The sequence below is a fragment of the Protopterus annectens genome, chromosome 1.part2 (genome assembly GCF_019279795.1).
Source record: "Protopterus annectens isolate FY-2018-M chromosome 1.part2, PAN1.0, whole genome shotgun sequence".
In the NCBI taxonomy this organism is placed as follows: Eukaryota; Metazoa; Chordata; order Ceratodontiformes; family Protopteridae; genus Protopterus; species Protopterus annectens.
Window position 1 is genome coordinate 719526760 of NC_056727.1, and position 23968 is coordinate 719550727.

The 23968-nt window shown below is 44.8% G+C and overlaps 1 protein-coding gene across 1 annotated transcript in view; it reads left to right on the forward strand.

The window, feature by feature from the left end:
• Positions 1-23968, forward strand: part of AHCTF1 (AT-hook containing transcription factor 1) — a 2707103-nt gene that overhangs the window by 740526 nt on the left and 1942609 nt on the right. The gene's annotated exons all lie outside the window — the stretch shown is intronic.

A 23968-nucleotide genomic window follows, 5' to 3' on the forward strand; every position in this document is an offset into this window, starting at 1 on the left:
CTGTATTCTTTGAGGGCTGCAACAAGGAGCTGGTAGCTTGCTTCAGATTTCATGTATAAAGTACATCTTGAAAATCATCATTATGGTCCTCTTACTCCATCTAGACCATTTAATGTTTAGGCTGATATCTGAAGTATTTATTATTTTATTTTATTTCAGTTTGATTACTGGGGAGGTCCACTGGGCTCTGGGGCCCGTTTTCAGTGGAGGCCCGGGCAGAAAAGCTCCACAAAAACACTATTTATTACAAAAAGAGTTCAATCCAAAATATTACAATACTTAAACAGGAAGTTACAAACGGAATACAATACTGATGTCAGATGACAAAAAATAGCAGTTATTAACTGTTTCAGATAGGTTTCAGCAGAAAAAAAAAAAAAGTAAAGTATTCAGGGATTATGAAAGTAGGAAGATATAAGTAGCTGATACAGCTAGTATTCTAGGAGAGGCTAAAAAAGAGTTTAGTTGAGAATGGAGGTTAGCCAGGAGAGAAGGAGGATGGTTTGAATGGAGTAGGTTGAAGAGTGCAGTTGCAAATTCTATTGACAGAGTTGTGAATGAAGTAGGGCTTTGAAGTTGTCCAGGTTGTTGCAGGATCTTAGAGAGGTGGGTAGGGAATTCCATTTTTTAGCAAGGGTGAAGGATAAAAGCATTTGGCAAGCTGGGCGCTTAGGTTTTTGTACTGTGATCAGGTTTTGTTGAGAGGATCTGAGGGGGTATAGGGTATAAGAATGTTGGAAAGAGCAGGACAGTTAGTTGGATGGAACAGTAATTTATAGGCTATGGTGAGTTGGAGAAAGGTAAGATGATTGGGGGAGAGTTCAAGCCAATTTAGAGAGTGGAGGGAGGAGCAGTGATGAGTGATGGACTTGGCATTGGTAGCTAATTTGGATATTTTGTTATAGCATTGTTCCAATTTGGAGGTAAGACTGGATGATAGATTAGTGAGCAGAGGAGCGCCATAGAGTAGAGAGGGAAGGAGGTAAGTAGAGGCGAGAGTTAGCCTAGTGGAAGGAGACAAAGTGGTGGTTTCTGTACAATAAGCCAAGTTTTATGTGTGTTTTTTTTGATGTTTAGCTGGATATGATTATTGAATTTCAGCTGGTCATCAATTATGACAGAAGTTTAGTGGAGGTTACTATTTCGATAGTGGAGTTAGGCTGGTAATATGAAAGGAGTTTTTGTCAAGTGGTGAGGATTTGGCAGGGGGGAAGAGGAGTATCTTAGTTTTGTTGGCATTCAGGGATAGGTGATTTTGGAACATCCAATTTTCAGTGGTTGAATATGCAGTTTGGGTTAGAGCTTGGAGTTCTGTTTGGTTAGGGGCATGGCAGATCAGAGTGGAGTCATCAGCGTATTGAACAATTGTGGTGTTGGGGATGGCTTTATGGAAGTCGTTAATAAAGATGTTGAATAGTAATGGGCCAAGAATGGAACCTTGAGGGACTCCGGTAGGTGTAGGAAGGAAGGTAGAAGGTAGATATAGCTTGGCCCCATTTCACAGCTTGGGATCTGTTTGAGAGGTAGCTAGTGAACCAGGAGAGAGCTTTTTGGCTAAGGTTGCGGTTAGAGAGATGGTTTAGAAGGAGGGAGTGTGAGATGGTGTCAAAAGCTTTAAATAGATCTAGTAGAACAGATGAGACTAAAGTACCGTAGTCACGGGCTGAGTTCACAGAGTGAAGGGAAGAGAGAAGGGCAGTGTTGGTACTGTGTCCAGGGCGGAAGCCGTGTTGGGTGGATGAGAGTAGTTTGTGTTCAGTAAGGAAAGGCAAGAGCTGCAGGTGTATGCATTTTTCGAGGATTTTGGATATAGGGGAGAGGATGGCAATGGGGCGGAAATTAGTGACATTACAGTTCTTGCCACCTTTGTGAAGTGGAAGAATGAAAGCAGAACGCCAAAGTTTGGGTATATAGGATTCATGTAGAGACCTGTTTATTAGGATTCTGATAGGTATAGCAATGGAATCAGAGGCTATCTTTAGGAAGGAGGAAGGGATGTTATCAGGGGCATTTGAGCAAAGTTTGAGTTTGTAGAGAAGTTTCTTTATTAGGTTGGTTGGCACAGGTTTGAGTTAAAAAATGGGGGAGTGGGAAGGGCGAGGAAGGGTTGATATGGGTGGGGAGGGTTGTTGTTAAAAGTCTTGGTTAGTTCAGCGATGGAAGAAGTGAAGAAGGAAGTGAATAGAGGCAATTTCAGGGTCAGATTTGTTGTAGTCAGGACAGGGGTTGTTTTTAGTACCAAGTGTAAGGAGGGAGTTAATGGAGTTCCAGAATTGTTTTGGATTTCTTGTGTGATTTTCTTGTAGTTTGATGTAGTAAGACTTTTTATCTCTAATGACTAGCTTTTTGGCCAGGTTTCTTAATTGCTTAAACTGGAGGAAGATTGCAGGCAGTTTGTGTTTTAGGTAAGCGTTCCAGGATTTGTCTCTTTGGTGCATAATCTTTTTTGTCTCTTTGGAGAGCCATGGGGTGGGTTTAGTTTTGATTCTTTTTCTTCTTATTGGAGCTTGGGAGTTAAGGATAGTTAAGAATGTAGAATTGAAATATTCAACAGCTTCTAGTGGCAGTGTTTTTTAGGGGGTTCCAGTTAGTTAGTTTAAGGGAGTTAGAGAAATAATTTTGATTAATGTTGGTTAGGTTGCGTGTTTGAATGAAGTGGCGAGAGTGAGGGGAAGTGGGAGTTGCTCGAATAGAGAAGGCAGGGAGGTGGTCTCCTAAAGGATCGGGAATTAAACCAGATGAAATAATTTTGTTAGGATGGGATACAAGTATCCAGTCTAGTATGGTGCCAGGGGGTTGGTTTTATTAGGTCTAGTAATGGAGTTAGTGAGTTGAGTGAAGTTGAATAGATTGATGGTAATGGAGGGATTAAGATTATTGATTTTTCCCCAGTCAATGTTTACATCTCCCAGAATAAAGCTTTCTAGTTTGATGTTAGAAGAACACCAGGAGAGGATGTCTTCCAAAGTATTTGCATTATTACCAGGAGGAATATAGAGGGAAATAATGCAAATGCATTTGTGAATGTTCAAGTTTAGTATGCCAATGACTAGTTCCGCAGTGTTGAATGATGGGAGGGAGTTAGGGTATGGGGTGATAGTTAAGAGGTTGGAGTAGATTAAAGCAACACCTCCACCTCCTTTGTTAGTGCGTTCAGATCGGAGAGAATGAAATCCTGGAGGAAGGAATTCAGAGTCATTGATGTGAGGTTTTAGCCAGGTTTCAGAGATGGCTATTATGTCTGGGGAGTTATGGCTAAGCCAGGCATGGAAGAGTGTGAATTTATTTTTTAAGCTTCGTGTGTTAATAGTGAGGATCTTGAGATTTTTATTAGTATGTTTGTTGCTGGAGCTGGGCAGATTTATTGGAGAGAAGTTGGATGGGGGATTTGTAGGAGAGAAATTAGGACCTGGATTGGGGTGAATATCGCCAGCTAAATGAAGGAGAGTATAATTGGGGGTAGGTTTATTAGGTTTGTAGTTAGATGGGTAACATTGGTAGAGGTTTGCTTTAAGTTTGTGGGTGTTATCAGGGATTGGAAGTAATTTTATTTTGAAGAGAAGTAGAGGGTGGGAAGTGATTTAAAGAGGCGGAGGTTTTGTGGAAGTGGGAGGTGGGCTGGTTTTGGGGTGTCAGAGGAGGAGAGAGCACATGAAAGGTAGTGAAGGAGATTAGATGGTATAGTAATGGTAGAAGCAAGATGAGTGAGAAGAGAAGGACTTTTGATGGAAGGCTATGCGTGGTAATAGGAGAAATGAATGATATGGGAAGAGAAGGTAAGTGAAAGTTGGAGTGTTAGGGGTGTGGGGAGGAAGTGGGAGGGGGGATAATGTGAAACCTGATTAGTCAATGACCAGGGAGGGACTAATGGAGAGGTGTAATGTGATTGGGAGGAAAGGAGGGAGGGGACTATAAGGTGAGGTATAAGTTTGGAGGTACTGGGGTGGGTGGGAATTGGGGGTAGGGTAGGGGAGCGGAGTGAGCCTGCAGGGCGAACGGAGTGGGTAGAGCAAAGAAGGCGGGAATGCCCAGAAACTATCAGTGATCTGCTAGAAGGAGAGCTACAACAGGGGGTGCAGGTAAGAAGGTTATACCCTTTAGAAGATTAGTTTCTTAAGATTTGTTGGGTAAGGAAAAGCTACTCTATTCTAAAAAAAAGTGAGAAAAAGAGTAAGACTGTGTGAGATTACAAAGTAGACAGAGTGGAGAGGTAAAATTACAGCAGTATTACAGAGGGGGTGGACACTGTCTAGAACAAGTGTATGTAGGTGGTGGGATGAAATTACAGTTATTCTTGGTAAGGGCAGTGGTTAAAAAGAAGAGAGAAAGGGGATGGAATGTACCGCTATGCTTGGTGAGGGCAGGGACACTGTCTGGGTAGAGTTGGTTCAAGGGGAAAAAGAGGACGTGCGTAAACAACGTCCTATTAACAATGGCGTTTAAGATGTAAAATCTTCGACAAGTAGTTGACACCTGCGTTCAAATTGAATAAGTTGCAGGGCTTATTTTTAAGAGGGTGCTGCCACCTAGTGGAGAAAAGAGGGAGGTACACTAGAAGAGAAGAGGTACGGGATATGGAGATAGGATAGAGGTGGATTATTATGTGGATTATTATTAAACCAGGATGGGGTTGGGGGGGGGGGCTGTGCAGTGACCAGAGGTAGGCTGCTCTCACGTGTGCCAGGTAGGGTGAAGCTCAAGTAAGGTAGAATACTAGTAAAACAGATAACATACACTGAGTCTCTTTGGGGAGAATAAGGTCCGCAGTAAGCTTAAATGATATCGAGCACACTGTCCGCTGCTGCCTTCTCTTTTGATGGGAAGGATATTCTGTTTGGCAGTGGAGAAGGGGAAAATAAACACCTTGGGAAGCAGTTGTTTAAATATGGCATTTCAACTACTTCTTCCCCTGCAGACAACCAGCCAGTCTTCCTTGGAGCTTTTAAACGCACAAAGTTATTAATGACTTCCAAATAGGGGTTCTTTTTCAGGTAATCAGTCAGACTTCCCTCAGCTTTTATTATTTGCCTGTCTTCAGAAGATAACTTAATATACCATCCAAGAAGCTTTGCGTCATCAACTTCTAAGCAGACTGCTTGACAGCACAAATCATGTAACTGCCTTAAAGGCTGCCGTCCCGTCACTCTTATTAGTCCTTAATGAGACGCAACAGTGGTTTTTAATATCAACTAATTCATGCGTAAACAACTTCCTATTAACAATGGCGTTTAAGATGTAAAATCTTCGACAAGTAGTTGACACCTGCGTTCAAATTGAATAAGCACCCCTTTCGTCCATCACAGCTCTTTAAAGATACCCTGACCTTCAAAGTCGTGACATTTTAATCAGCCACACCTGAGCCCATCAAGCCACACCTGAAACTGAAGAAACAACATATGTTAAGTTGTCAATCTCGCCTTCATTCTTGCTGGATGGGTTCGGAGCCGATCCTCGGCTCCGACTCGGCACTTGCTTAGCTTGAGAACTCCTTTTACCAGCTCGAGGCAACCCTATATCCCATGATGCAAGGCGGGACTACCTCAGATCTCATTTGCCACTTTGCGAAGAGGTCTCTTTTTTGCCAGCTCAGGTAAGTTTGAATTTTTCAAACAGTTTAGTCAGGGTTTTGTCTCTCCCTTGTTCCTTTTTATAGTGTGTAGTGTTTCTACAGCCCACCCTATTTCCCCATATAGTTAAAAACTTCTAGTTTTTATAAAAAGTTTAAATTTTCAGTTAGGCCTAGGCCTCTTTTCTTAATCCCTATCTGTGTGTCTGTGTTTGTTGGGATTAATTGTGTGACTGTTTGGGGTGTGTGAGTGTTATTTTTTTCTTGGATTATGTCTAAGGAAGGAAAGGTCTCAGGCTTCAAGAAGTGTGACTCGTGCTGTCAGAAAATGTCTCTGACAGACGGTCACACTTCTTGTGTTTACTGCCTGGGGCCTTTACACCTGCAGGACTCCTGTTCCATATGTCACTCTTTTAGCCAGAGAGTCCTGCAGGAGAGGAGGAATAAGTGGATCCTCCGTGGCTTACTAAAGCCAGAAGGTTCACCCACTAAAACTGGGTCTAGTAAACCTTCTAAGCCACCTAAGGGTCAGGCTACAGCTTCTAAGCCTTCCCCGGTGGCTCCAACTCCTTCGGAGTCGAGATCGGCTCCGGCCGGAGCCGATCTTTCTTCTTCTGAGGTAGTGTCGGTTCCGATCGGTTCCGACACTCAATCTGCTGTTGCCTTGTCGGCTCCGGCTGGAGCAGACATATTATCCAGTATCGGAGCCGAGAAGCCTTCGGCTCCATCTGGAACCCAGAGGACGTCGGCTCCGATGGCTTCGTCCAAGAAGAGATCTCGGTCCCCTTCTTTGGAGTCTATCCACTCTGCTCCGGGGTCTCCTCTTTTGTCGGAGCGGAGTCATCGGAGCCGACCTTCAAGATCTTCCAGGCTGTCTGACCACGATTTAGAGAGGGTGGTAAGCAGGCTGTTGAAGTCACAGGCACTAGCCCAAATGCTCCATAGCCAGTCTCAGCAGACTTCGGCTATTGCTTTACCCCTTGAACTTCCTCCTCCGACTCCCCTCCAGAGTTCGGAGCCGGAGCTTCTCGGGACAGCGACCGTGTCGGCGCCTGAGCCGATACACCCCCTTTCGGCTCCGTCGTCTTCGGCTCCGATCTCTTCCATGAGACCTTCCTTGGAGGGATCCGGTCGTCGAGTTTCCCTTGTCGGCTCCGAGGGGGCTAGTGACATCGGACCCTTGTCCGACCCCGCTCTCCCTCTCGGGGCTTCGGCTTTGGTAAGCTCGGCACCGACATCGGCCTCAGAGCCTTCCCTCTCAGTGGAGCCGGGAATTCCTATTTCCTCGGAACGGGAATATTCCGGCCTCCTGGGGAGGGGAGCCTTTGAGGTGATGAGGAGTGTCCTGGCTCCTGAGCCAGGTCAACGGTCCATCCCTTTAGCTCCTCCCTCTTCGGTGCCTATGGACGCCTCTTGCCAGCCTCTTGCTCTCAGGCCCAGGGATCCATCGCCCCAGGTTTCCCCATTGGGAATAACTTCCTCTTCCGAGGTTTCTCCTGATCCTGCAGGGGAACCCCCTCGGAAGAGGACGTGTAAGAGGAAACACACAGACTCCCCTGAGTCTACAACATCTGATACCGACTTAGATGAGTCGGAGGGTTCCCCACGGTCCCCCTCTGAGAATGTCTCCTTTTCAGACATCCTTGAGCTCCTCAAACAGAGGGGGAATTGGCCCTCCATTGACCCCTCCGAGGATGAGTCGGTATACCTGGAGGCTTTTGGATCCCGACCCTCCACCTCCTGGGTGTCTCCGCCTTTCGACCCACTTATGCAGGTAGTGGCTCAGAAGGCGTGGGCAGCTCCAGATTCTGTGGAACCGGTCCCCAGGAGACCATCCAAATTTATTACGGCCCCTTCAGACAAGCAGTTTCTTTCTAAGGGCGTCTCTGTGGATGCTATGGTGGTGGCGGCCACCAAGAAGGAACTTGCGGATCCTTCAGTACCTGTTCATCCTCCTAACAAAGATTCTAGGACCATGGACAGGTATGGAAAGCGGATGTTTTCTTCAGCGACCTTTGCTATGCATTCGCTGAACTACCTTTGTCACTTCACCAGGCTTCAAAGAGATATTCTCAAGGAACTAGGTGAAGTGGTCCAGGATCCTTCTGCTGCTGGGGCTCAAGAAAATATTGCCTCACAGCTAGCAATCCTGAATTCCTTAACCAACTCCTCCATGCGGCTCATATCCTATGCAGCTGATGGAGCGAGCAGAGCCGCAGGCACAGGAGTGGCTCTTAGACGTCAAGCCTGGATGCGGCTTTGTAATTTTGCGGACCCCTTTAAGGCGTCCTTCACCAATACCCCCTTTGACGGTTCGGCTTTGTTCGGACCTCAGGTGAAGGAAACCTTGACCAGGTGTGAGCAGGACGGCAAAACTCTTTCTGCCGTTGGAGACCATTTTTCCACCCCTTCTAGACCCTATCGCAAGGGTCAGAAAGGAGGGAAGATGTGGTTCCGCAAAGCCCAAGGAGCAGCGCCGGACACACGTGGTCAGTTTACCCCCCAGAGGCAGAGGGGGTAACAATAATAAACGCCGCCCTAGGGGCAGAGGGGCCCTCAGAACCAGGGCAACAGGGAGTCTCTTCCTGAGAAGCCCTTTCAGCATCCCTGAGGTGTTGCCCGACTGCCCACCCTTGGAGGCAGTCGGGGGAAGGATTTCGCTGTACCCAGTAGCCTGGCGTTCCCTTTCACAAGATATGTGGGTACAGTCGATCATATCAGAGGGTTACAAAATCCCCTTCGAAAGGTATCCCGTACCTCACCAATCCCTTCCAGACATCTCACCCGGTCAAAGGGATTTGGCAGAACAGGAGGTTACAAAGCTCCTAGAAAAAAGAGCCGTCCAGACTGTTCCGGCAGACCAAGTAGGATCCGGCGTCTACTCGAGATTCTTTTTGGTCCCCAAAAGGACGGGAGATTGGAGACCAATATTAGACCTAAGCAATCTAAACGGATTTGTCAAGAAGGCAAGATTCCGGATGGTCACGCTTCAGTCCATTCTGCCCTTTCTGGGCAAGGACAACTGGATGTGCTCGATAGACCTTCAGGACGCGTACTATCACATAAAGATTCACAGGCGCTCCAGGAGGTTTCTCCGCTTTCGGCTAGGGACCAGTCATTATCAATTCAGAGCCCTGCCCTTTGGCCTCACTTCAGCCCCCAGAGTGTTTACCAAATGCATGGCAGTGGTCACAGCTCACCTGAAACGTCAAGGATTCCAGGTGTTTCCTTATTTGGACGACTGGCTCCTCTCCGCCACCACCAGGCATCAGCTTCTTCAGACCAGAGACTACACTCTGCAGCTTTGCAAAAGTTTGGGAATTTCAGTGAATTTCGAAAAATCTTCTCTGCGGCCTTGCCAATCTATCACCTTTATAGGCAGAATTAAACACCGTCAAGTTGTTAGCCAGACTAACAGATCAGAGAATTCTGGACATCCAAAAATACGTTCGGATTTTATTGCAGAGCAGCAAAGTCAAAGCCAGATTGATACTGAAAGGTCTAGGTCTTATGGCTGCGGCCATTGTTCTTCTACCACTGGCTCGCTTCCACATGCGTCTTCTGCAGTGGATGTTATTCACTCAGTGGTCGTTCCACAGTCTTCCGATGAGACACGAAATCTTAGTCACACAATCGTGCAGAACTCATCTGAACTGGTGGATATCTTCCCCTCTTCTTCATCAGGGCCGACCATTTGTTCCCCCTCCTCCGGTTGCCACAGTCACTACGGATGCCTCTCTGATCGGGTGGGGGGGGGCATTATCAGGGCAGGATGGTCCACGGGACGTGGCAACCCATAGAATACCATCTGCACATAAATGTCCTGGAGATGAGAGCGGTGCTTTTAACGTTGCAAGCCCTCAACGACTTTCTTCCCGCGGGGACTATTGCAGTGCAAACGGACAACATGTCTGTGGTCTGGTACATCAACAAGCAGGGCGGGACCAGGTCCTATCCGTTGTGTCGAGAAGCTCTCAGACTTTGGCAATGGGCAATCTCCTCTCATCGGTTTCTGATAGCAACGCACATCCCCGGCAGGTCCAACCTCTTGGCGGACAGGCTGAGCAGAGCCATTCTCATGCCTCACGAGTGGTCTCTCAATCAATCTATAGTGGACCAGATTTTTCTGAAGTGGGGCACACCTTGTTGCGATCTTTTTGCTACACCCCAAAACAACAAGTGCCCCGACTTCTTCACCCTCTTTCCCCTACCAGGCCAACCCCTGAGAGACTCTCTAACCCAGGATTGGCCCCGGGGACTTCTGTACACTTTTCCTCCCTTTCCCTTGATTCCACAAGTCATTCAGAAAGCCACCGTTTTGAGGGCCAAGTTGATTCTCATTGCCCCTTACTGGCCTCGACAAATTTGGTTTCCGACTCTGCATCGTCACCTCCTGGTGCAGCCTTGGCATCTGGACCCAGTTCCGGATCTTCTGATCCACCAATCTGGTCAACAGCACCGGGCCATTCATTCTCTCAACCTCACTGCTTGGTTGCTCCACTTCCTTCCCTAGCCAGGCTTCCTATGATCTCTGATCCTGTCAGAGATATCTTAGTAGCTTCTTTCAAGTCGTCCACTAGAACCGTTAATGCTAGCAAGTGGCGACGTTTTTCCCTTTGGGCAAACTCCAGGCACATTGATCCCTTTACTGCACCTGTGCATTCTGTTTTTGATTTCCTAGCTGAAATTTTTCAGTCAGGATCTTCTTCTTCAACAGTCAAAGTTCAACTGGCGGCTATTTCCAAATATCATGTTGGCTTGCAAGATCATAACATTATGTCACATAGACTATGCACAGCTTTTCTGAGAGGAGTTTTTCTCCTGAAGCCGCCAATAAAACATCCTCCTCCACAATGGGATCTGAATTTAATGTTAGCATCCTTGATTTTTACCACCCTTCGAACCGTCTGCTTCATGTTCCTTGAAGTTATTGACCTGGAAAACTATATTCTTACTGGCTGTCACTTCAGCAAGAAGGGTTTCCGAGATTCAAGCTCTCTGCATCCGTTCCCCTTACTTGGTTTTTCACAAGGACAGGGTATCCTTGAGAACAAATCCATCCTTTCTCCCCAAAGTTTTCTCAAACTAATATTAATCAATCCATCGATCTACCAGTCTTTTTCCCAAATTATTCTGACAGAGCTGAACAAAAGCTTTATTTTTTGGATGTCCATCGTCAGCTCAGGTACTATTTGCATAGAACTAAACAATTCAGGAAATCAGACCAATTATTTGTCTCCTATGCAGAAAACAGGAAAGGTCTCCCAGTATCAAAAGTGACCTTATCCAGATGGTTGTCTTCCACCATTTCTTACGTGTATTCGCTCAGAGGCAAGCAACTACCCTCTAAACTGAAAGCACACTCAACCAGGAGTCTATCCACTTCTACAGCCTTTCAGGATAGGCTACCCATTGATACCATTTGTGCAGCAGCTACTTGGGCCACTCCTCATACCTTTGTCTCTCATTACAAATTAGATTTGGCCTCCAGGGACAGGGACAGTTTTGGTTCCACAGTTCTCAAGAGTCTGTTCCATTGAGCCACCCGGGATACAGGTGCTAGGGACGCGGTCCCATCCAGCAAGAATGAAGGCGAGATTGACAACTTAACATTTAGAAGTTATGTACCTACCATAACGTTCCATGTTAGTTGTCTTCTCTCGCCTTCTTTCTTGTGTCTCTCCCTCCTTCCCCCTGGCCTGGACAGATCTTAGAGTTTCCTCTTCTCAGGTTGTTCCCTCCTGAGTCTTCAATAGAAGAGTCTATTGTTATGAACTTGTTTTTTCCTAGTTCTACTAGGTTAGTCCTTTAGCATTGTATTTTAGCTACCAAACGAGATCTGAGGTAGTCCCGCCTTGCATCATGGGATATAGGGTTGCCTCGAGCTGGTAAAAGAAGTTCTCAAGCTAAGCAAGTGCCGAGTCGGAGCCGAGGATCGGCTCCGAACCCATCCAGCAAGAAAGAAGGCGAGAGAAGACAACTAACATGGAACGTTATGGTAGGTACATAACTTCTAATTTTACACGTTCCTTTTTGAAATCACCGAATTAGAAGGAATGATCCTAATTCTCAGTCGTTTTCAGGCAAGTATATTTAAACATTTAATGCCTACATGCTTAATTTCAGCCCCATCCCTATGTTAAGATTACTAAAAAGTAACCCAACGACATACAGATAAACTGTCATGAATGCTGCCCTCCCTCAGTTTGGATCTTACCCTTCCATTTATCAACCCTCTCTTGATACGAGTAGAAATTCCTTATCTTTTTTTCACTATTTTTTGCTTGAACTCTCTTCATTCTGCTCAGTGCAATACCGTTATCTGAACACTTTCTAGAGGAGTTTCATATTGTAGTAACACCTTCATGCTGCCTTTTTGTGGCTTGAAAGAAGATTCTCAGCTTTGTAATTTCACCTTCCTGATGTGTAGTGATTTATTTTTTCATATTTGCTAAATGTCTTTCCTTGTCTTTGACTCCAAAGTTGCTTTCTTTTATACTATTTTGCCCTTGCCTGATGACCATCAAGATCCTCTGTTTATTAACTCATTTCTTTGCAGTAGCTGCTCCCTTCCTCCATCCCCATTGTCTTGTGGTGTGCTTTTATGCCTGGGTGTGGACATTTATATGTTGTTGTTCTTAATATTCTTTCAGAGATTAGTCTCCCCCTCTCTCCTGGCAGGAAATCTGTTTGTCTCAGTTTGTGCTGCTTAACAGTTTGGGTGAGTGGAAGGTGCTCTGAAGCTTTGCTGAGGGCCCTTCTATCTTTGACAGGATATTACCCATATATGAAAGTCTACTGCAGCAATGATCATTTGAACATCTACTGTCATGGTTTTATTTACCCAACTGTATTTTGTTCCACTGCTCTTAAATATTTTTATCCCTTTGACCTAGTCTCCTGAAATCAACATCTAAAACTTTACTTTGTAATGGTGTAAGTTTTGCTACTAAGCTGTTTTGTTCAGCTCTACTAATTGTTATAGCGTTGTTGACCATATTTTCAGTAATGTTCTAAAGTATATATCTGATTATTTTTGAGTCTGTCTGTTCTTGTGTGTCCTAGATTTGAGATATTAAAAGGTGATTCATCTTTGCATGTCTGTGCTGTGATTTTAGCATTGACCTCACCTTGTGACCACCAAAAATAACCTCTAATCCAGAGTTAGGCCTCAGTTTGAGAGATTGTGATTCTTTGTTTGAATTTTAAGAATGTGTATATCTTGTAGTATTTTTGATATGACACTTATGCATATGTTGCAGGGTTGCAAACCTGACTTCTCAAGGTTTTGTTGTATTTTTCTGTTAATACCCCCCTCAACCATGTGTGTGCTCTAATGGTATCCATTGACCCCATCTCAACATATATCTGTTATTCTTGAGTATCATCTATTAACTTTTTCTTTTGTTTACATTCTCCCACTTTGTGATGCCATTCCATCTTTTGTTTTTTTTTCCTCTGAAGTTACTCAGCTTGTGTACGGTTTGATGTACAGTGGTATAAGATGGTTGGCTGTCACTCTGAATATATCTGTGCTTTAGATCTGGAAACCGTATTTTGCTACCTTGAATTCTTTATTTCTTGCCAAACATTCCTCTCATTTGGTTTTCATGGAAATGCCTGCATTCCTCCGTCTAGTTGTTGGTCCATTTACTCATCGAGTAGCAGCTAGACCCCCCCAGTATGCTTTTCTTTCCTATAGTCTATTCAGTAAAGTGTCTAGTGTTGTATTAGTCTCCTCCTATAACTTGAAAATAAGTCATGTTGTAGCTTATGTCATTGTTGAAAGAATGATATAAAGCACAGGCTGTTGTTTGCATTGAGGACATAAGTGGTTAGCAGTTGCTACTTGTCCCCTGTTGGGTACCCTTGCAGATTATCCGCTGTCCATACATGCTTTTGGATGTTGGTGTTGTAAATATCTTGTTTATGTTGGTAGATTGATCCAGTGCCCATTGTATTGAGTTAGGGACTGCACATTTTGCAGGCTGTGATAGTTTTCCTTTACTCCGTTTCCCTGAGGTTTCTGTTTTATTTTTATTTTAATTTTGGCTGCAAGGGTAGAGAATTAATAACACTAGAGCAATTGCTGGTTCATCCTGCAGTGGGTTACATGGAAACATACCAAGTAAGCAATGACTGGAACCATAAGATGTGTAGCCATACACACCTTTAAGAAGACCCTTTTCAAACACTTAATAATGCCTACCTCACAAATTTAGCAGGGCTGTACATGATGATAACCCTGGTGTAAATTTGTCTCTCTCCATCCAGTCATCAAGACTGGCATTAAAGGTAACCAAGGTAGTACTTTGACCTGCAGTGGTAATTTGTTTTCCATAGACTAGGAATACGTTGCATTAGGAACCTTTCCAAGTCTTGTTTATTTCTTGGTGTAGAGTTGTCCTTTCTGTGTGTGTTTGCAGAGCTGCTGGTTTTGCAAAGAAATAGGTGGTCAAATAGAATGGGTTCTTTTATGGCTCTAAAAGCAAGACATGGGTCACTTTGCAGCAACCTGTAGTTTACTGAGTTTAATGAGTCATGCTAATCTGTCACAGTAGTTGAAAGATTTACGACTTTTGATTTTCTTGATTAGAAATATTTGTGGCCTTGGAAATTCCAATTGAGTTAGTATGCTTGGATTTGTACATATCAAAGGAAGCATTATAGTTGGTGATGGGTCTCATGAGGGAAGACTGTGGTAGGAGAACTTTGGATCTTGAAGATATTCTCTTGGAAATCAACTGGTCCAGGTAGGATTTTCTGAATATGGTGGAAATATGATGATGAAATGAGGGAGTTATCCACATAGGTACCCAGGTCTTTTATGACAGTATCTGTGTGAAGAGGAGCACTATTTATAACGTATGAGATGGGAGCAACTTTTCTGCCAAATGCTACTATACTGCACTTTTTCATTTAGTTTGAGACAGATTTTGCTGCACTGTGTACGTGCATGTTCCGGCCTTTGCCAGAGCTGCTTTTTAATCCGTGGATGAGTGGATAAATGCCCAGTTTGCAGTTGACAAACTCAAGTCAACCACACTTCTGGGATATTGGGTTGGATGGCTGCAAAATAAATGCCAGACCTAAGAGGGCTAAGACCTAATCCGTTTGACACCCCACAAGTTAAAATTTAACATTCAGAAGGGGAACCAGCAACTTTCACAACCTGGGATCTATTGTGTAATTAATTTGCAGTCCAACGGACAATTTTTGCATTTACACGGTAGTAAATGCAAATTACAATTAAGATTTACAGAGTATCCAGTAAAAAACGGATGCAAAGCAAAATACATGCAACAGTGAAATATACATATTTACAAAAGCAGATGCAACACTTTATAAAGGAGTGTAGCTGAACTATATAATGAGTGAATGTGGGACTGGGATGCCTACCCTACAACTTGATGTATAGTTGATAATGGACATGTCTCTGGTGATAGGTTCATAGAGAAGTAGTAGGCTAGCTACCCTTGTAGGACATTTTAAACCTAGCCAATTTTTCTTTCAAAGAAAAAACAATTGGTTAAAAACACAAAAAGAAAACTCTAGCAAAGTTGGACTTTCCACTGTGTGATACCTTACACCTCTTGTGTCAGAGGCAACATGGGATATATGCTTTGCTAGATTTTTCTTTGTTTTTAACCGTTTGGTTTTTCTGTGTGGCCTTTTTACTCATTGTTTTAGTTTGTTAGTTGGGATATTTTGTAGACACCCTATTGTTTATGGGTATCAGTTGGGTATGACAGCCCTGTGTTCCAAAGGTCAAACATTCCTCTTATGCTGTGCTGATGATGCCATAAGAAGGCAGAAACATGCATGTCCGCAGCTAGAGGGGTTTGGCTTTATTGGCCTGAAACTGTCCATAAATAGACTTACAAGTACAGGAAAAAGTCATGGACATTAAGAATTACCATTTAGCTGAATAAACCCAGAGCTGTTGGACATGCTACACTTAAAGAAATCCCAATCCCTCAGAGAGACATGCTCCAGGGAGCTAAACCTTGTCATCACAATGAACAAAACATACTGGAGGGATAGGTTCCTGACCCAGAGACTCCCCAGACTCTGGAATAGACTGTCAGTACATGTCAAGCAGAGCGCCTCTTCAAAAGGAACCTTAATGATTGGATGGGAGATAGGAAATTCGCCCCGGGGATCACGTCAGTCGCCCTACTAGACAGGGGTCCGGGGAAGTAAATACTGAGAGAAGAAATAACCAGGGAATTGTTATGGCTAGGCTTATATAGGCCCTAGGGCCAGTAGCCTAGTACCAACCTATGAACATATATCCCATGTTGCCTCTGACACAAGAGGTTTACGGTATCACACAGTGGAAAGTCTAGCTTTGCTAGATTTTTCTGTGTATTTTCAACCGGTTGTTTTTTCTGTGCCACCTTTTTGCTCATTGTTTGAGGTTCACGACCTTCTAAAAAGAGCCATCCAAGAAGTCTCAACAGGACAATGCGGGTCCAGAACTTACTATCGCTTCTTTTTGGTACCAAAAAGACTGGTGACCTGTGACCAGTTTTGGACATCAGCAAACTAAATCTCAGTCCATAAGTCCAAGTTTTGGATGGTCACTTCAGTTCATTCTGCCTCTCTTGTGGAAGGATGACTGGATGTGCTCAGTGGATCTGAAGTACGCGTACTATCATATGAAGATCAATAGATGCTCCAGGAGACACCTGCACTTTGTTTTGGGGCAGTCGCTACCAGTTCAGAGTCCTGCCCTTTGGACTCACCACAGTTCCCCAGGTGTTTACCAAATGTATGGCAGTGGTGGCAGCCCATCTCAGACTGCAAGGCTTCCAGGTTTTTCTGTACCTGGACGATTGGCTCCTCAGTCACCACGAGGCATCAACTGTCAATGGGCACCAATTTATACCTTCAACCTCTTTCAGGATCTTGGCATTACGGTTATCTGCCCAAATCCAGTCTTTCTCCATGCCAGAACCTAGAGTTCATTGAAGTTCAATTGGACGCTGTGTCGGAGACTGCAGGACTCCCCCTATGCAGAGTTCTACTTACTCGGGTTCAGGTCTGTTGTTGCTTGTCCTGGAGTGTCCAGCAGCCCACCTAATTCTACAAGCGTTAGGTTCGATGGCGGCTGTCATCCAGTTAGTGGCCCTAGCCAGGTATCACATGAGGTCTGCAATGGACCTTGGCAGTTCAGTGGTCCACTCAGGTTCATCCCATGTCCATGCCTGTCAGTATGACTCAGTTGTGCAGAAATCACCTTGCTTGTTGGCTTCAGTTTCAGGACCTGACACTTTGAGACCTTTCTGTCTTCCCCTGCCCAAGGCTACGGTGACCACGAATGGCTCCCTGTTGGGGTGAGGGGCATTTTTAGGGAAGGACAGTTCAAGGCACATGCTCCCCCACAGAGACCGAATTGCAGATAAACGTCCTGGAGATGAGAGCTTTCCTTCTAACGTTCTAAGCTTTTCAGAAGTATCTCCCTGTTGGGACTATAACAATTCAAATGGACAACATGGCAGTAGTCTGGTACATCAACAAGCAAGGGGGAACATGGTCCCATCCCCTGTGCAAACAAACCATGAGAGTGTGGGAATGGGCGATGTCTTCCAGGCCCTTTCTTGCAACTCTCATTCCCAGCAGTTCCATTGTGCTGGCTGACAAACTCAGCAGATCCATCTTGAGTCCTCACGAGTGTCCCTGAACCCATCAGTGGCACATCAGATATTCGACCATTGGGATCAACCTTGCTGCGATCTGTTTGCCTCCCCGGTCAACCACAAATGCAGCGACTACTTTGCCTTGATTCCCCCCAACAGGGGTGTCACCCAGGGATGCTGTGAGTCAGTTGGCTGTCGAGGCTCTTCTGTGCTTATCCCCCAACTCCCCTAATCCCCAGGGTCTTACAGATGGCCCTCTACCTGAGTAGCCCCCCCATCCTCATTGCCCCCTTTTGGCTTAGTCAAGCATGGTTTTCTCTTCTTTGGTCTCATCTGAAATATCCTCCCTGAATATTGGAGCCCTTCCTGGATCTCATTTCCCATCCCTGGGGACTTTCTCCTGTTAACCTACAAGCCCTTCGTCTAACTGCTTGATTCTTCCAGTTACAGTAATACTTTCTCAGTCCAGGCTTCCTTCTGTTAAAAATATCATCTTAGCTTCTCAGAAGCCTGCTACTAAGAAAGTGTACTCCAGTAAATGGAAAAGATTTTCTGTCTGGGCCAGACATTGAAATCTAGATTCCTTTTCAGCCTTGATTCCTGACATTTTGTTCTTGGATTCTTTCTTGCAGGAAGGTGCTAGCTTCTCCACGATTAAACTCCAATTGGCGGCAGTCTTATTTCCATTTGAATGAGGGTTTCTCCTTTTGTTCTAAACTATGCAAAACTTTTCTCAAAGGAGTCTTTCGTAGACCTCCTATCAAGGATCTCTCCCCACCATGGGATTTATCTTTGGTGTTGCAGTCTTTGACACACAAGCCCTTTGAACTGGCTGCATCTTGTGATCTTAAGTTCCTGTCTTGGAAGACTGCTTTCTTGGCAGTTATTACTTCTGCCAGGAGAGTTTCTGAGTTGCTGTCGGCATTAAACCCCCTTTTTATGGTCTTCCACAAAGATAGGGTATCCCTTAGGACAAATCCTCCATTAATTCTGAAGGTGGCTTCGGAGGCTAATCTCAAGCAATCTATTCAACTACCAGTTTTCTTCACTAATTATTCTAATAAGGGGGAGTATACCTTACAATCAGCCCTTTCTTATTTGCAATGGTGATGGACAGGTTGACAGACGAGATCAGACAGGAGTCCCCATGGACTATGATGTTTGCAGATGACATTGTGATCTGTAGTGAGAGTAGGGAACAGGTGGAGGAGACCTTGGAGAGATGGAGATATGCTCTAGAGAGAAGAGGAATGAAGGTCAGCAGGACTAAGACAGAATATGAGTGTGTGAATGAGAGGGAGGATAGAGGAATGGTGAGGATGCACGGAGTAGAGGTGGCGAAGGTGGATGAGTTTAAATACTTGGGGTCAATAGTTCTGAGTAACGGTGAGTGTGGAAGAGAGGTGAAGAAGAGAGTACAGGCAGGATGGAGTGGGTGGGGAAGAGTGTCGGGAGTGATTTGTGACAGACTAGTACCTGTAAGAGTGAAAGGGAAGGTCTACAAGAGGGTAGTGAGACCAGCTATTTTATATGGGTTGGAGACAGTGGCATTGACAAAAAGGCAGGAGTTTGAGCTGGATGTGGTAGAGTTAAAGATGTTAAGATTTGCACTGGGTGCGACGAGGATGGACAGGATTAGGAATAAGTATATTAGAGGGTCAGCCCAGGTTGGAAGGTTTGGAGACAAAGCCAGAGGCAAGATTACGTTGGTTTGGACATGTGCTGAGAAGGGATGCGGAGTACATTGGGAAAAAGATGCTAAGGATGAAGCTACCAGGTAACAGGAAAAGAGGAAGGCCTAAGATAAGGTTTATGGATGTAGTGAGAGAGGACATGCAGGTGGTTGGTGTGACAGAGCAAGATGCAGAGGACAGGAAGAAATGGAAACAGGTGATCTGCTGTGGCGACCCCTAACCGGAACAACTGAAAGAAGATGATACCTTAGTTTTCAGTGTCCATAGGCAGCTACACTTTTTTCTTAAGAGAACTGAGAAGGAATTCCTAAGTCGGAACAGCTGTTTATGGCCTTTTCTCCAGCCAGAAAGGGCCTGGATGTCACTAAGGTAACTATTTCTAGATGGATTGCGAGCTGTATTTCCTACATTTATGACAGCAGGCACATGGAGTTGTCCAGACCAGTTAAAGCCCACTCTACTAGGTCTGCGGCTATTATTTCCACTTTCTTGGATAAGCTTTCTTTGGGGGATATTTGTGCCACAGCTACTTGGTCTAATCCCTATACTTTTGTTTCACTCTGCAAGTTGGATTTAGTGTCTAGGAACAGGGCTTCCTTAGGTTCCTCTGTGCTCCAGCATATCCTTCCCTGAGGCCATCCAGTGTTCATAGTAGCTGGGTACTCTGACCCATCCATGATAAATAATGACACGAATAACATCAGATAGAGTTATATACTTACCATAACTTGGCATTTGTGCTATCCAGTGTCATTATTCATCACATTTCCACCCTCCTTCCCCTTCCTTCTGGGGACCTGGTAAATCTGGAGGGAGTTTTTTTTCGAGATGGTTAGTATCCTGGACAGTCCATGCTGCTTTTTTCCTTTATCCAGCAAACTCGGTCTGAGGGTTACAGGTCAGCAGGGGATTATAGGAAGGGGAGGAGCTTGAGGTCTGGATCTGTCCATCATTTGCCGGCTTGGATCCGAGGTTGGGTCCAAGACCCATCCATGTTAAATAATGACACTGGATAGCACAGATTCCAAGTTATGGTAAGTACACAACTCTCTCTGACTGTGGTTTCCATTGCTAATTGCCATCAGTGTTAATCTTGGTTCCGGGCTTGAGCCTGTGCTATCTTTGCTCATAGCCTTTTGAGCTTTCTTTGTATGTTGATTGTTTCCTCTGATGTCCTGTCTGAATCACTGCTGCAGTACTCCTCAAAAATGGGTTGTCACTGCTGACATCCCCTGGGGGTACCAAAACTTTACCTTCCCAGATTGCATGTGCGACTTGTGTCCTCCACTTATATGCAGTGGGGTGTAAAGACGGGCTTGCGAGTGACGATCCTCAGACTATCTCACCTCCAGCCTGAATGTAGGCCGTGCATTTGTCGGACTGTTGGCTGTTTGGTTGATGGGTACCCCTGCTTGATTCATTTCATCCAGATAAGTGCCCCGTTAGGGGAATTTTCCTTTACCTTACATTTTACTGTTTGAAAGTTGTAGATGTCGCTGTGAGGGGCAAGTGTGCATGTGGTAGGCAAATTCTATTTGAGGACTTGCATAGCGTGTCAACTGTCTCTTGCTTAGGCCCAAAACACAGTCATAAATCCTGCTCTGTTTGTCAGTTGTTCATTCCAAAAACCCTAGATGTAGGCTAGTCTACGCTTAACACTTTCCTCGAGACCCAGCAAATTAAATGCCTGGCCCAGTCCAAGACGGCTGAGCTCCACATCCTCTGAAGTCTCCCTTCCACCAAAGAAAAAGCTGAAGAAGCCTCAAAAGGATCAGCAGTCCAACATTTGACTGTGACGTACCTGCTGAAGTTACAGAACCAGTAGTATGAAGACACATGCTCAATTGCCTGCTACCAAGACCACTGTTGGAGGCAGGTATGGCTCCTGAGGCCCTGCAGACTGCTAACATCTGAGGAACTGTCAGATTATTTCAGAAGGACTTAACAGCATCCTGCAAATTCTACTTAGGGAAGATATCCCAGGCAAATTGAGGTCAGACAGGGTTCAAGCCTCCACACCTCATCCAGGTGACATCACACCTAGAAAAAAAAGCAAAAGACTAAGTATTTGGCCTCTCCCGTAGCAGCTAGGGAGAAAAAGTGAATGGGCTTTTTGTAAGGGTTGTTTAAGCAGTTATGTCCTTAAAACCTCCCTCCTTTGGAACTTCTCACCACAGGCTACTTCCATAAAACCTACTCTGGTTCCTTCCCTTCTCATGAGGAGCAGGATGACCAAGTTCATTTTCTGGCTTATTCCTCTCAGATGCATTTCCCGGGACACGTCTCCTCTGATGAAGGGAATTCCTCATCACTCTGTTCATCTGTTGCAGAAGTTTCCTTTAATGAGACTGTACAGAATATGATAACACTTTAATAAGCAGTCTACTTAGATCTCTGTTATCCAGAAGAGGTATTACTCCCTCTTGGAGATGGGCACCCCTACACCCTCTTCAAGTCCATACTGTCCTTGAGGCTTTCCTGGATGCTTTTCAGTCCACCTTTTTTGTTCCCAACTATCCAGCTCCTGAAAGGCCAGACAGAAGTTTTACAATGTCCCTGATGGCTTAAAATTTAAGAACCCATTGGCAGACCCTTGCACAGTTGTCTTCAAGTAAGCCCTGTAAGCTGCTACCCAGTGCTAATACTCTATCTATAGACAAATATAGGGTTATAAATACATGGGGAAAGAGGGTTTACACCTCTGCTACCCTTTTAGGATCTTTAATTACCAGATTCAATTGAGTAAGCATTTGATCTCTCTTCTGGCCTTCTTGAACAAAGTTGTGTTGGATACTTCCACGGCTGATTCTCTAAGCAGCACATGCAGAGCTTACTTTCACAGGTCACTCAGATTGTCAGACACAACATTAAGTGCAGGTAAGATGCTGTAGATGCTGCTCCTAGGGTAGCTGCTATTTGATCTCTTATCTACAGATTTGCATAGCTTCACAGTCGACCTGTGCCCGCGGATTTCAAGTCTAAAATTTTAGATTCACCTTTGGACAAAGACTTACTGTTAAGCTGCCAAGTGGCTAATCTGCTAAACTTCTCAAGACCAAGGTAAACCATGAAATCATGCAGGCAGATCCTTTTCTCTTTTCATACATAAAATAGGAATTACCTAGCCAAATCTACTTCCTTCATTAGAAGGGACTCTAGGGCAATTGAGAAACAAAGAAAAATGTAGAAAAAGGTAGTCTGAAAAAGTATAAAGGGAAACTCCGACTGGGAGACCATCCTTTGACAAATATCTGTGACTACCTCTGCAGCATCTCTCTAGCCCCTCTTTCCTGGCCAGGTGGGAAAATATTACCACTGGTAAATGGGTCATCTCCATCAGAGACTGCTAGGTCATGTGTGAGAAAGCATTTCCCTGCTGAGAGGTGTGCTTTTATCTCCTCAAAACCAGATTTCCCTTCTGACCTCCATTCAAGACCTCTTGATTCAGGGGACCATCGAGCAAGTCCTAAAAGAATTAATGGGAAAGAGGGTTTTATTTCCAGATTTTTCTAGTACCAAGAAAAGATAGGCAGTGGAGATGCATTCGAGGCCTGCTTACCCTGAAAACTATCTGAAGGTGCCCTCTTTCAAAATGTTCTCCCTTCAGACATCTTTTCATTCTGTCACAAGCTTTTAGTGTTATTAGATCTGAAGGACGTCTACCTACACATTCTATATGCCCTTCCTGCAGGTAGTTCCTTAGGTTTTTCTCTGGCTTCTTACGGTTTCAGTTTACTGCTCTGTCTTTTATTTATGCCACAGCCCAGGAGTGTTCACAAAGTGCCTAGCACCTGTAGCAGCCTTCTGTTGCATTCGAGGAATTCAAAATTTCTCTGTCTCCCCAATCTTATGATCCAGGCTCCTGATCCAGAAACTCTCCTCGAGAAACCCTTCTCCAGCATCTTCAACTTCCCATCACCTTCTGAGAGAGCTGGGTTTTACCTTAAACTACAAAAAATTACGCACTGTCCCTACACAGGACCCGCTGTTACTGGGATGCAGACTGGACATGAAGAAAATGCATGCCTTCCTTCCCTGGGAAAAGGTTCCATGTCCAAATACTTCCAAGACATTTCCTTAGCATCCCTGGAAAGGAGATTTTAAGGAACTTGGGATTTATGTCCACCTCCATTCCTCTGCTTCCCGTGGCCAGACTTCACATGAGGAAAATGCAGTGGTGCCTGAAATCTGTGTGGTCTTAGCACTGCCACCCCTTAGACACTTGGATTCCCCTTCCATCATTGTATCAAGAAGGGGCAGGTCATCTTCAACCTTGGATTGCCCTTTTCTCTCCTCCCCTTCCTTTTCAGTGCCACATGGACTTCTCAGACAAGGCATGATGGGGCCTGGACAGGATCTCACTTCAGGGAAAATGACAGTCCCCAGTTTCTGAAAGAACACCTCAGCCTAAAGGAAATAAGGGCTCTTTTGCAAGCCCTTCAGGTTTTCATCCATATTTTGAAACCAGGACCCCTCCAAATATTCACAGACAACACCACAGTTATGTGCATACCTCTCAATTGTACAGATTTTCGCAGAATGTCCAGATGTTCTTCGTGTTTCACTGTTGCAGTCATTACATTTGGGTTATCTGCTTGCAGTAGCTCTCAGTCGGCCGGATTAATAAAGTCTTGGGTCCTGCGTCGGTTGCTGTCCTGTCTTCCATGTCGTCAGGGGTATAAAGCATGCAGCCGACGCCGTTAACATCAGTCTTTCTTGCCGTGCAGTGCCTGAAGCAGAAGCAGTTCGCAAGTGACAGTCAGCCAACTCCTGAAATTTTAGTTTTCGAGTTTCAGAACCAAAGCTAAGTACCTCGTTGGGGAAACTTTTTCTTGTTCCTTTCCGATGTCAGTAAAAGTTAATAATTGCATTACGTATGGAAAGCAAATACCTCACACAGATTTTCATTTGTACTGTATTCCTTGCCTAGGTCCTGACCACGATGTACCTTCCTGTCGGTTTTGTGCTTTATCTAATCCGCGGACTATCCGTCGTCTGTATATTTTTGCCTCTAAATATTTTGGTTCTTAGTTTAATTATACAGAAATATCATCAGTTAGCCATCT